The 12,095-nt window shown below is 41.0% G+C and overlaps 1 protein-coding gene across 3 annotated transcripts in view; it reads left to right on the top strand.

Moving 5' to 3' along the window:
• The window catches only part of SEMA3F (semaphorin 3F), a 166,777-nt gene that overhangs the window by 20,784 nt on the left and 133,898 nt on the right, over window positions 1-12,095 (top strand). The window lies entirely within an intron of this gene.

Raw genomic sequence — 12,095 nt, 5'->3', positions numbered from 1 at the left:
AGGCCAGACTCTGGGTTCAAAGAGCATTATTTTGTTGTTACACTAATTTGGATTACTCTTTCTGGCAATTGGTTCCTGGGTAACAGCCCTATGTCCAGGAAGTTCAGGTTCACAGGACCAGCCCTACCATTAGGCAGAGTGGACCAACTGCTTTGGTAGATTCGATGTGTTTTGAAAGGGTTGAAAATTATTACCATAGTTTGTTTGGGTTGGTTGGTTTTTACTGCTGGGCTGATGGAAAGGTGTTCGTCCCTATTTAATGTGACAATGTCACTTGGCTAGCTTTGGATATTGGGCATCCTGACTTTGAGACTAGGGGAAAAGGAATACCATTTGCTTCTTCGTTTCAGAGGAAAATGTTTTGGGATAACACTGCAGCTTTATCAGAATGGCCACTCTGGCTTTCCAGAGAAACTTCAGCCCATAGCATAGTGTCTTGGAATAATTGTTATAAGCATTATGAAGAAGACTTTGACCTGGAATAGGTTTTAAGAAGCCACAAGGCTGGTAGCCTGCATCAATCAAACATGTGATATGTTTCACATCAGTTTCTCTCTCCATCTCGAGATGACTGGCTCTGCCAGTTGTGTAGTTTCCTTCAATTTTTGTAGAGTTAGGCACTGCATCAGGCAATACAGACAGCTGATTGACAGCTCGGTGAACCCAACCTGCTATGTGCGCAGATGAAGAGGAGTTGGCAGCATGTCACATATGACCCTCTAGGAAAGGACTACTGTCTGCCATGAATCCTCCTCGTGCCTGGACAGAGATGGGAGCAATTACTGGGGGAATTCCCATTTGTAATGCTTCTGGGTTAGCTGGTGTAAATTCATCATTGCCTTAGGATTATGGCTTCAAGTTCGTAAGTCAACTTTAGAAGCAGGAGGCTGATGCGATGCCTTCATGAAAACACTTTTTGCTGAAATGCATGAAACCAGAGATATAGACCTGCAGGCTTTTGTGTGTCTAGCAGTGATGCTTTTGTTTCCCCTGTATGATTTTTTTTTACTATCTTTGCCTGATGAAGAACCCAGTGAACTTCAAATGCTAATACAATGTTTTCAGGTGTGTGTGTTGGGGAGGCCTTCTAAAGGTACCACAACTGGTATTTTGGATTTTGTCGAATGGTTAACATAGCTACTCCTGCAATCATAGCATCAGTGTGTAACCATAAACAAGGAATAAACCATGCTTGTATGTAGGCAGTAATTTCTTCCAAACACCATTCTCCTCCCTGGAAATAGACAAATATGCATTTCAGAGTTAATACATTTACAAGCTGCAACCTCTGGAAGGAATTCTTTTGCTGACTGATGCCAGAATAATGACCTGTTATGCTGTCAGTTTTCTCTACTAACAGGGACAGCTTTCACTGCCAGTGCTACCACATACACCTGCATAGTTACACCAGCTAATAAGGTTGCGGTGTCTGTCAGAAGCCTCTGCATTCATTACATAGATGTTTTTCTCCCAATTCATTTTGCGTTTTGCACTATGAAATTGTACAATAGTAGACATCAAAAGATTTAGACAGAGGTGTCCCAAAAAAGTAATAAGAGTGAAAACACCATTCTCTTGTCCACTTCCCAGAATGATGTGGTGCCTCGGGATCTTGATGTATATATTTTGTGGCTATGGTCATTTTGGGAAATTTGACATCGATTGTCTTCATTGTATAGTTATTTGAAGTGGAAAAACATAATTTGTGCCTGGCTTCGGATCAAGCCCAAAGAAGACTGATCATCAAACCTGAGCTTGGCCTGTACCTAACTGTGTGCTCACACTTGTTTGAGAGCCATCGTCTTTTCCAACATTCTTTAATATAAGTGATATTTTAAGGTAATGTGCAGACATGTAACTTTCTATTGTGTGGCTAATTTTGTTCCCTCTATATTATCATAAGTAGGTGTGTAGTGTTCTCATGCTGTGAGGTCTGTAAGTGACAGGAGGAGATCATTTGAGTAGGGGCATGGGCTTACTATTAGATTCAACAGGCGATAACAATGAAGTCATTTTTGGGATCTGTGAGCTCTAATTGTGGTCAGTCTGGAAAATGTCTGCCTGTTGTTTTAATCTTGAAACAAAAAAAATGGTGACATAGAGACAGGTGGCCTACTTCATCTGTCACATTCTCACCCTTGTAGAGAAGTAACCAGAAACGACCTTAGTAACTGTTCTAATTATTCTTCCTGTAATGTGCATTTGAGGAAGGTGAATAGTTATTCTAATTTACTCTACTGGGTTGTGTTAAAGGTTAAAAACCAGATGACACAGATGAAGCACTTCAAACACTTGAAGTGCTATACAATTGTTAAGTATTGTTATTACATTACTCTAAGCAAGCACTTGTTCAGGAACTTGCAGTGTTAAGTTACGACGGTGAAGGACTTGATCCATTCATACACTCTGCAGACTAACAAAATGCTATAGAAGAATATTTTGTCATACGCTTCACCCTTGCCTAGATTTGGAAAGGGGCAATTTATCATGCAGAGGCGAGAGCTATGAAAAATTCAGGCATTCAGTCTTCTCATGCATCTGCTCATCCTAACTCTTCTCATCATATCATTAACATAATTTTTTATTAACTAAGGAATGAGAATGGACTAATTTTGCCATTGGCCAAATATATGACAGTGAGCTAAAAATATGATAGACCTGAATTTTTTTTTTAAAAAAAACAATATCTTATGAGATTTTTCTCCTGACCTGACTTGCTTTAGGTAACTTGTTTTGTAAAGGATTTTCCTTTCCCAATAAATCAGGAAAAGACTAATTCTGCCATAATTATATCAGGTACCATTTAAATTATCTGATTTTAATTCCATAATATTCTAGCTAAATCCAGTACAATTTGTGTGTCCCAGCAAAATGACTGAAGGCCATTTGCAAAGTGATTCTCTTACACTTTGATGAACTTCTTCCTTTTGCTGTCTACTTGGAACTGCAAAAAAAAAAGTTAAAGGATCAAGGGGATAGAAATGCACTGCACACAGAGCTACACTTGGCTTGAGAAGCAAATAATGCAGGTCATTCTCAGCCTTTGGTCCTCCAGATGTCTGGGACTTTAACTCTCAGAAATCCTGACTATTTGCCTTGTTGGCTTGGGCTTCTGAGAGTTAAAGTCCAAAGAATCAGGAAGACCAAAGGCTGAAGTTAATGCAAAGTCTTCTTCTGTATTCTGTATCTTTTCTACTGTCCAATGCTGGCAAAAACAGAATTCTGAATGTCCAGCTCTCTTACAGCCAAGGACAGTTCTCTTCCTTGTAGGTTGACATTTACTTTGGACCATGAACAGTCTCTTCAGAGAACCGGGGTATTCAGAAACATGACCTGTCCTGCCTCCAAATTCTAAGTTTGTGTGTATGTGTTGAAATCCTACTTTGACCTAGTCAAAGATTTTTGTGTCCAACAAAAGAAAGCAGAAGTGCAGAACAATGATTTTCAAAATCTGTCATTATCGTGTTTCTGTTCCTTCATGAGAGTATTTTGACTGCAGTCAGAAAAGTGGGGAAGTTTTGGCTTGTTTTTCACTGTATCACCTGGCTGCTCCAGAGTTTTTTGATGTGTTGACAAAAAACTAGAAGAAATAGACAGTAAATCATAAGACTTGGCAGCGGAGCAGAAATTTGCTTGGAAAGGACTGGGATTACAAAATATCCAAAAGGATGGGAGAACTTGAGTGGCAGAGGAAGGAGACATTGGAAGTGGAGAAGCATTGGAAGCCACAGGAAATGAGAGAATGGATTATTAGAAAGCATACTATTCAGATACATTAAGGAACAATCAGCAAACATCTCATGTTAGAACAATAAGGCTGATGTGAAAACTAAAAGTATTCAGGGAAGTAAGGAGGTAGCGCCCTGAAAAAGCTGTCATAGATATATGAATGCTTGGGCACGATTGTGTGTGTGTGGTGGGATAATGATCTTTTTCATACAAGTATCCTCCTTAGAGAAAGCAGAAGGCTTTGTTATTATGTTCATTCAAGTCAATTCTGACTTATGGCCACTATGTCCTAGAGTTATTTGGAAGTGGTTTGCAACTCTTTCCTCTAAAGCAGTGGTTCTCAACCTGGGGTCCCCAGATTTTTTAGCCTACAATTCCCAGAAATCCCCGCCAGTTTACTAGCTGTTAGGATTTCTGGGAGTTGAAGGCCAAAAACATCTGGGGACCCCAGGTTGAGAACCACTGTTCTAAAGTGAATGGGTTTCCATGGTTGAGCAGAATTTGTACTTCAATCTTGTTCTCCAGGGACCTCATCATATGTGCTGCCAGAATTGTGGTGAATCCAATTGTGGCCGGTGTGGGGAACACATCGCCCACACCCCACATCGCCCGGCTTTCCCCCTAACTCATCCCATGGAGGGAAGTGTCCATCACCTGGCTTCCCCCCATTGATCCCAATGTAACATGGGAAGCTTCCTGTGTTGCTGATTCCTCTTTAGTTTTGTGATGGAGCCCCATCGGAAATAGCTGTATGTTGTGGGATGGGAGCCAGCGGGCTCCATTGCAAAACTAATTTTGCTGCCAAAATCTACCCCATCTGATGAAGTTTTAAGTCAACACTCATATTGCCATACCACGATGGCTCTCTATTTGCTAGGAAATATTTGATTAAAATGTCTTAGTTTTATCCATTACGATGCATTGATATTTCCATTTGTGTCTCTTTGTCTTTACCTGTCTGCCCTTTATGTACAGATAGAGAATAATTTTAGGCAGATCTGCAGAAAAAAATTAAATACAATAGTTTTGCTGCCTGACATTTTTCTGTACTCATATCTGCCCTCCTTTTAGTGGAGAAGTAGCTAATCTTGCATGTGGTATTACTGCACTGCTGTAACCATGCACTTGCTTATCCAGCAACACATGCTTTAATGCAATTACCATTCCTTAGCTGCCCTGCATGCCCAGGGACAGTGGGATTAGTGCTGGGCGGATAAGCATTATTAAGCATGGTATGCAGTAGAAACATTTGTACATGTTCACTTCCAGGTCTGTTGGGTGTGTCTTTATCAACTGTGATTTTATCAGAGAATCCTAATTTTCCCCCACCCAGGGCTGATTCCTATGACCGAAACAGACAGATTTTTTTTAATAAGGTCATGCTAATATCATAGATAGTGCAGAGTGCTTAAAAGGCAAATATCCCAGGATCTGATCTCAGGTTTTCTGTTTATCTCAGATTATCTGGCAGTGCAGACTCATATCATCCAGTTTAAAGAAGAAAACCTGGGATTAGATCCTGGGATATAGGGCTTGTCTGGAAGGACCGCTAGAGTCAATAAGATCTGAATATGCCTTAGAAGCCAAGATGATACTGCTGTACTTTGGCCATAAAAGGGGAAAGCATGACTTCCTAGAAAAGACAATATTGCATGGTAAGGTAGAAGGTAACAGAAAAAGAGGAAGACTGTATTCCAGATGGATAGGCTCAATCAAGAAGGCCACAGTCTTGAGTCTGCAAGACCTGAGCAGGGCTGATGGGGATAGGGTGCCTTGGAGGTCTCTTCATGGTGTTGCCATAAGAAGAAGTCACCTTTGTAGCAGTTAATAACAACACGGAGCAGTGGCACCTAGATAGTCCTGTGATGGAGCTGTGTGCAGCTACCAAAACATTAACTGTGTTAAAGCACACAGTAAGAGGTGCATGGAAGCCTCTGTGTTCTGGCTGGCAGTCCTGACATTGCCTCTGTGTTTAACAGAGTGCCCAAAGGAATGCAGGTACTGAGTAAATAGTATGTCATACTCTTACGAATAGAATCTCAGTGGAAGGTGATTTCCACAAAGAAATGCAAAAGGAAGCCATTTCTTAGAGCAATATTTTTGCTCACCTTTGCTCAACTCATCTTTCTCTGTTAAAAGAGAAAAAGCATCATAAAAATAAATACAATAAATGTCTTATCATTTCTATCTACTTGTAATATTTTATACCTGTTGCAGCAGCAATCATAATAATGTGTGCGTTATGAAATAGACACTAAGAGGTCAATTACATGAATGGAAATGTTGCTTGTGCATCTCCGCTATCTCTCCTCTATTCAAAGCACTGATTATTGGGGTTTTTTTTACACACAACATTACATCCGTATCTATGGCACCAGTATCTGTGGCTATATTTATCCACACTTTACAAAATATGTCCTCTGTAGGGATTTCCTAGGTCTTTTAGTGCATTCCTTTGGTATTCTTGGACCAGAACGGCTTCATTTCAATAGGGCTTGTAGTTTTGCATATACACATCTAGGAATAGATCCCCATGACCACAGGGGTCATACTGTATTTATATATAGGCATGATCACAAGTTTGGTTTGGTTTCTTCTCTGGTCAATATCTGTAAGGTGGTATCAAATATTTCTAAGTTAAATATATTTTCAGCTGTTTTGGCTGCAACACAATAGTAACAAGACTGTTCCCACAATTGAGTGTTTCTGCCCTGGGTGGAGCTGATATATTAATTTAGATTTTAAAACACACACACACCCTCATCGTTTTACTTTGCCTTTGCTTAACTGAGGTATGTTGACTTGAGTGTTTTTGGGTAAAGCACAGAAGTGTCAAATGTTATAAAGTTATAAATATATGAACTGTAGAATTTCCCCTTGTTTACAGGATAACATTGCCTTTGGAGGTTTCTCTATAAATCTAAAAAGATTTGTAGAGACTGCCTTTAACAAACCAAAGCTGTGCATGACTATAGTTGTGTACTAGAGTACTGTAAATATGAGATATAATGAAACCATGAAGGCTAGCAACTTTTAGAGGAAATATCAATCACCTGGCTGACCATGTACTGCACAATGAAATTAGAAAACCTCTCTCATTCCACTATGCACTAAACATTAATCCTCCCCCCCCCCCCCCATGCTTTTCAAGTTATTCCTAGCTATGTGAAAATTAACCTCCTTATTGCCTAAAAGCCAGCTGGGATACCAGCATTGTAAAGTGAGCTGTCTTTAATCAGCATTTACACCCACATGTCAATAATTTCTATGCCTGAATGGTGTGTCTCTTTCCTGTGAAGTGGCGAGTGAAGAAAAAAGGGGAATGAGGAAGAGCACATAGAAGGAAAGTGGGAAATGTGAAGAGAAAGAGTTAAACATGGTGGTAACATGGCCCCAGGCCACCAACTCTGCCAATAAAATTGCAGCCAGGGCTTAGAGAAAGGTGAGAGGTTTAATGCACCAAACACCTCCTCCCACTTGGCCTGGATTCTACTTGGCAGATTAACTAAGCAGCAAGAAGCCATAATTCCATATTGGAGCAGGAAAGAAAGAGTTTGGGGACAGTGAGCAGGAGGTATCAGGCTTGGAAATTCCAAGAATAACGATTCCGGGTTGTTTTTGATAGCAAGGACTGTGGGTATGGAGGTGTCTGGTCCCACCATGGGAACTGTGGGGTTTCTGGAAGAACAGTGGTGCTGGCAGGACTCATGTAAGACACACATGGTAATTCTGAAAAAAGAGGGCTTATTGTGCAGCCACTGATTAGTTCCCATAGTGAGCACTGTCACAATGTGGAAGAGAAAACTGGAGTTGAGGTAAATGCTTACTGGGGACCTTAACCAACTGGTGCTTACTATAAATCTGAAGTGTTCAGCAGTCTTTCAAATACTTTAATGATCGATCTGGTGCTTGGAATGCTAGTGGGTCCCATTCATGTAGTTAATTAATTGTTATTATACTCAAAAAACTCTAAGATGTTATCAGAAGTGGGGAAAGGTTGATTCAGCATGTCGTCACTTTTAAAAGAAATCATAGGTTGGAGTCTTCTCTTTGCCTTCTTTTTTCCTCTTGGGGTCTCAACTATTGTATTTGTCTTTAACCAGTTATGTTGCCTCTGTATCTATCTGTCTATCCATCATTTTGGTCATATGTCCAACTCTCAGTCCTCAGCTCCCCATTCCTCTCTTCCCCCCCCCATCCATCTCTGCCCTTTTCTGTCATATTCCCCACCTTAATGCTCAGCTCCCATATATCTTGTCTTCCTACCTCTACATATATCTGTCTACTTACCCACAATTCATCATCTGTCCCACATTAATCCTTCACTCCTTGACTGATGTTCTGTCTGTCCATACATTCTCCACATTTCATCATCTATCATCCATGTCAATCTCAGTGGTCAGTTTCTGTCTCCTGGTGTCTTTCTTTACCCGTCTGCCTCAAAAGTAGTTCGTGAGCTGGCACTTTAACTATGTGATTAGTTCTTATTCCCTCTCTCCTTCATTTCTCTTTAAAAAGCAGACATAAGGCTTAATGAGGCAAACCTTCTTAACTTCATACTTATTTTCCCAAAGGGTTGAGCCCTCATTTAACTGTTGGGTAATCATGTTGTTGTTGGTTACTCATGGCTGAGTGCCAGTAAAGTGTAATGTTTTGAGCATCTGACTACAACTCTGGAGACCAGTGTGCAAACCCCTGCTTGGCCATGGAAATTCATTGGGTGATCTTGGACAAGTCACTCTCTCTCTCAGCTTCAGAGAAAGTTAAAGGCCATTTTTCTCTAAGCAGATCTTACCAAGAAAACCCTGCTTTATGATTGGAAACAACAAGTTGTTGTCAGAATTGTATTAACTTTATTAGTCACCACTTCACACTATTGATTTACATCAGCTTGGGGATCCCAAAACTTCTAATTTCTTGTCACAAATACTTCTATCAAGGCATGTGTAATCTGTCCTGCATTTTAAGTTTTCCCTATCTAAATGCAGAAGATTACAATTATGATGAATATTACTTAGTTATTTTTGCCCTCCCTGACAATCTTCTATGATATTTGGTTGCCCATCTGTTTTGGTGCCATCTCCAGATCTACTTGCTCTACTCATTATACAAATCCTTTCTACATTACATGGAACCACAAAACCTGCACTGCTCCACTTCTCTCTAGTTTAATAAAGAGACAATGATGAGTAGCCATTGATTGCAGGCTCCTTATCCACTCACTCAATAATAGTGTCATTTACCTCACATTTTATCAACTTGCCAGCAAGAATTTAGTAAGTGAATCTGATGCTGATGCCTGAAAGCCAGCTTCAGGCTGTCAGATGTGCATAGATATTGAAACCAAGGTGACTTGTGACTTTTGTGATTCAATGTCAATCTTACAGGGAAAACAGTGCCATGAAGAGTGTCACGGAGCCAGGCATGTAGCCCGGAGGGGGGGGGGGCTTGAGGGGCTTCAGCCCCCCCCCCCCCCGAAATTCTCATGGTGGTTCATGAAAAAACCTTACTGGTGCATTATTTAAACTGTTATGTTTATTCATATCATGATCTGATCATCATACTCAATATATCCCATATGCATGGGGGTATTGGGGTAATGATACAAAAGGTTTGCTAGGCTCAGCCCCCCCAACCCCCCCGAAATTTTTTTAGCCCCCCCCCCCCCCCCCGGAAATGAAATCCTGGCTATGGGCCTGCACGGAGCATATGCACCATGTACTTATTGACCTAGCATATAAACTAGGCAAGCATATATGGGGTAAAGCCATTTGCTAGATACATATATTTTCAGGCTATATCTAACCTCTTTAGTTCTAACAATGGCCTAGGTTTCCTCCAACCCTCTCCTCCTGATTATAGAGTCTTTAACCATGTAGTCCCAGAGGACCAGTAGAATATCATGCTTCAAATCGGTTACTGATAACTGATAACCATAGAGTTGTGTTTTTAGAAAGCCAGCAATGGTGGACGTCTGTAACTTTCAGTACCTGAGAATCAGAACTTCAGTAAGCCCTCCATACACTGGGCTTAAGACCACAGGACCTATGTGAAAGTGAAAAAAGTGAATTAACCTGACAGAACATGTCTCTAGGAAACACTTAAGTCCTCCAGTACAACACTATAGTCAACTTCTGCCAGAGTTGTGCTAAAGGACCAAGAGATTTCTAAATAGGTGTTTTTTCTAGGAATCTCTAAGTCTTCCAACACAACTCTATGGTCAACTTCCAATACTTTATCTATTTTTTCCTCTAGAAAGACTAGAAGAAAGTCTAGTGCTTCTATAGCAACCCAATCAATATTGCCACTGGCTGAGAGATTCTGGGAGTTGTTATCCAAACAAATAGATTTTCAAAGTTCTAGGACACTCACATTGATGGCTTCAGCCTTAAATGAAAGAGGGATTGCTGTTCTCATGTGTTTGTAATGGGCTTCCCAGAGGTGCCTGGTCAGCTACTGTGGGAAAAGAATCCTGAACCAGTAATATCTTTGCTGTTATCCAGGGGCTCTTTTAACATTTGTACATTTTCAAACTCTACACAGCTGCATGGAGAAAGTAAATTCTTGACTAGATGAGCTTTGGCAGGATCCAAAAAGGCAAATCCTTCCTCCCTCACTCTTAGTTAATGGGTTGTTACCTGAGAAGACTGTATTGCCTGTGACAGAGGCAATACTGTCAATAAAGAAGCTCACTTGGATAACCAAATTAGACATGTTGCTGAGCCTCTGCATAAATACTGAAACAATGCAGCACCAGGAGAGTTATGAACAAGCTTTCCTGTTCACTTCCTGCCACAGCCAGTTCAAAGGCCATTGTGTTGCCTCTATCCATGTTTATACTTCCACTCAGTGGGAACACCGCGACCACTGTGGCTGAATCATAATGAGAAGCTATCATCCCCTCTCTCCAGCAGCTCTACTCACTGCATGGAAATAGCCACATGGCTTTAGCAGTGTACACAATCATACCACCTGCTTGGGAAATACAATTTGCTGAGGTTCAGAAAGTTCATTCCAATGCAAGAAAATCGAAAGCAGTGTAAATGCCATGAGGTTTATCCAGTTAAGATTGTGTGCTGTCAATGTGAATTTTGTTGACTCCGAAGGAGGCGCAGGCGGAATGCCAGCCAGAGAGAGCAGGGCTTTCCCTTTCCTCTGAATGATGGCGCTCAGATTGTAACTGCGTGGGTACTATTCCCTGCTAAGACTCTGAAAACCAATTTCTGTTCTCATTCCATCCAAGAGTAGGTTTCCAGACATTCCTTCTGCCTGGGCCTTCCTTTTGAATTGCTCAGTGTTGGAGTAATGGTGGTTGTGGAACATACCAGAAGGGCTGCAGGTTTCAATCTATTCTTTTGCAGTATTCAATGTTTTGCAGTATTGAGTACATGTTCTTGCAGAGAATATCCAGTGCAGAGCTAAATAATAGGCCTGGGTACAAGCATGGGATAATGTTGCTTAGCAACTAAATGGGGCCTAGAAGATCTACTCTAACTTCTGCCTCCTATATAAATTGAGACTTAAGAGTGCTGCTCAGCTTGCAGCTTTGACTGGGTGTGTCTTCGATATTGCAGATAAGTTGTGTTTTGCCAAGTGCTGTTTTGAACACTCAGGTATCCAGAAGCTCTTTCAATTGATGTCCCAGTGTAAGAGGGACAAAGCAACACCATGGTGGGTCATGGTACATCATTTGTCACTCACAGACAAAATGTCTCTGCTCCATTTCCCACCCTTGGTGTTAAGAATGGGAACATGTCCCCAGGAGGGAAATGAGCAGTGATGGAAAATGATGGCCGTATCCTGACTGAGACCTCCCTTTGCTGCCAGCCCTTGTTTCCCAAGGAAGGATGCGGTGGAAGGGAAGATCTATTTATATCATCAAGACTCTTGTTGGTGACTTGTCAGATACACACACATTTTTTCAAGATTTATCTCAGGAAAAAAAAAAGATTGGTTATTCTTAGCTGAGATCTCAGTAATCTTCTTCACACCCCCATCTTGGTGTGTGAACATCATCTTGCTTTCCTTAACTAGTTGGTGGGGAATTGGTTGACACATAAGTTTTTATTTTATTTTGAGATTTATGAACTCTACTACTTTGAATGGGTACATTTGTAAGGTGGGTGGGTGTGGTGGCTGCATTACATTCTAATCTATTTCTGGTTTAGGCTTGAATGAAATTGAACAGAATAAAAGCAAGAGTGGAGCCAGCTATAGTTCATATCCTGGTTGGCAAGTACAGTGTGGGTGAGTGAACAGGGGAAGCCAAAAATTCAGATCTACGTGTTCTGAAGTACGTCTGGATGCTGATAGTTTCTGATAAAGAGAGGGCATAGGAATGTCCTCCTCACCAGCACACATGAAAG

This window comes from Anolis sagrei, chromosome 2, assembly GCF_037176765.1.
Source record: "Anolis sagrei isolate rAnoSag1 chromosome 2, rAnoSag1.mat, whole genome shotgun sequence".
Taxonomy (NCBI): domain Eukaryota; kingdom Metazoa; phylum Chordata; class Lepidosauria; order Squamata; family Dactyloidae; genus Anolis; species Anolis sagrei.
Note: the sequence above shows the minus strand (reverse complement) of the source record. Positions and strands in the feature narration are given on the sequence as shown.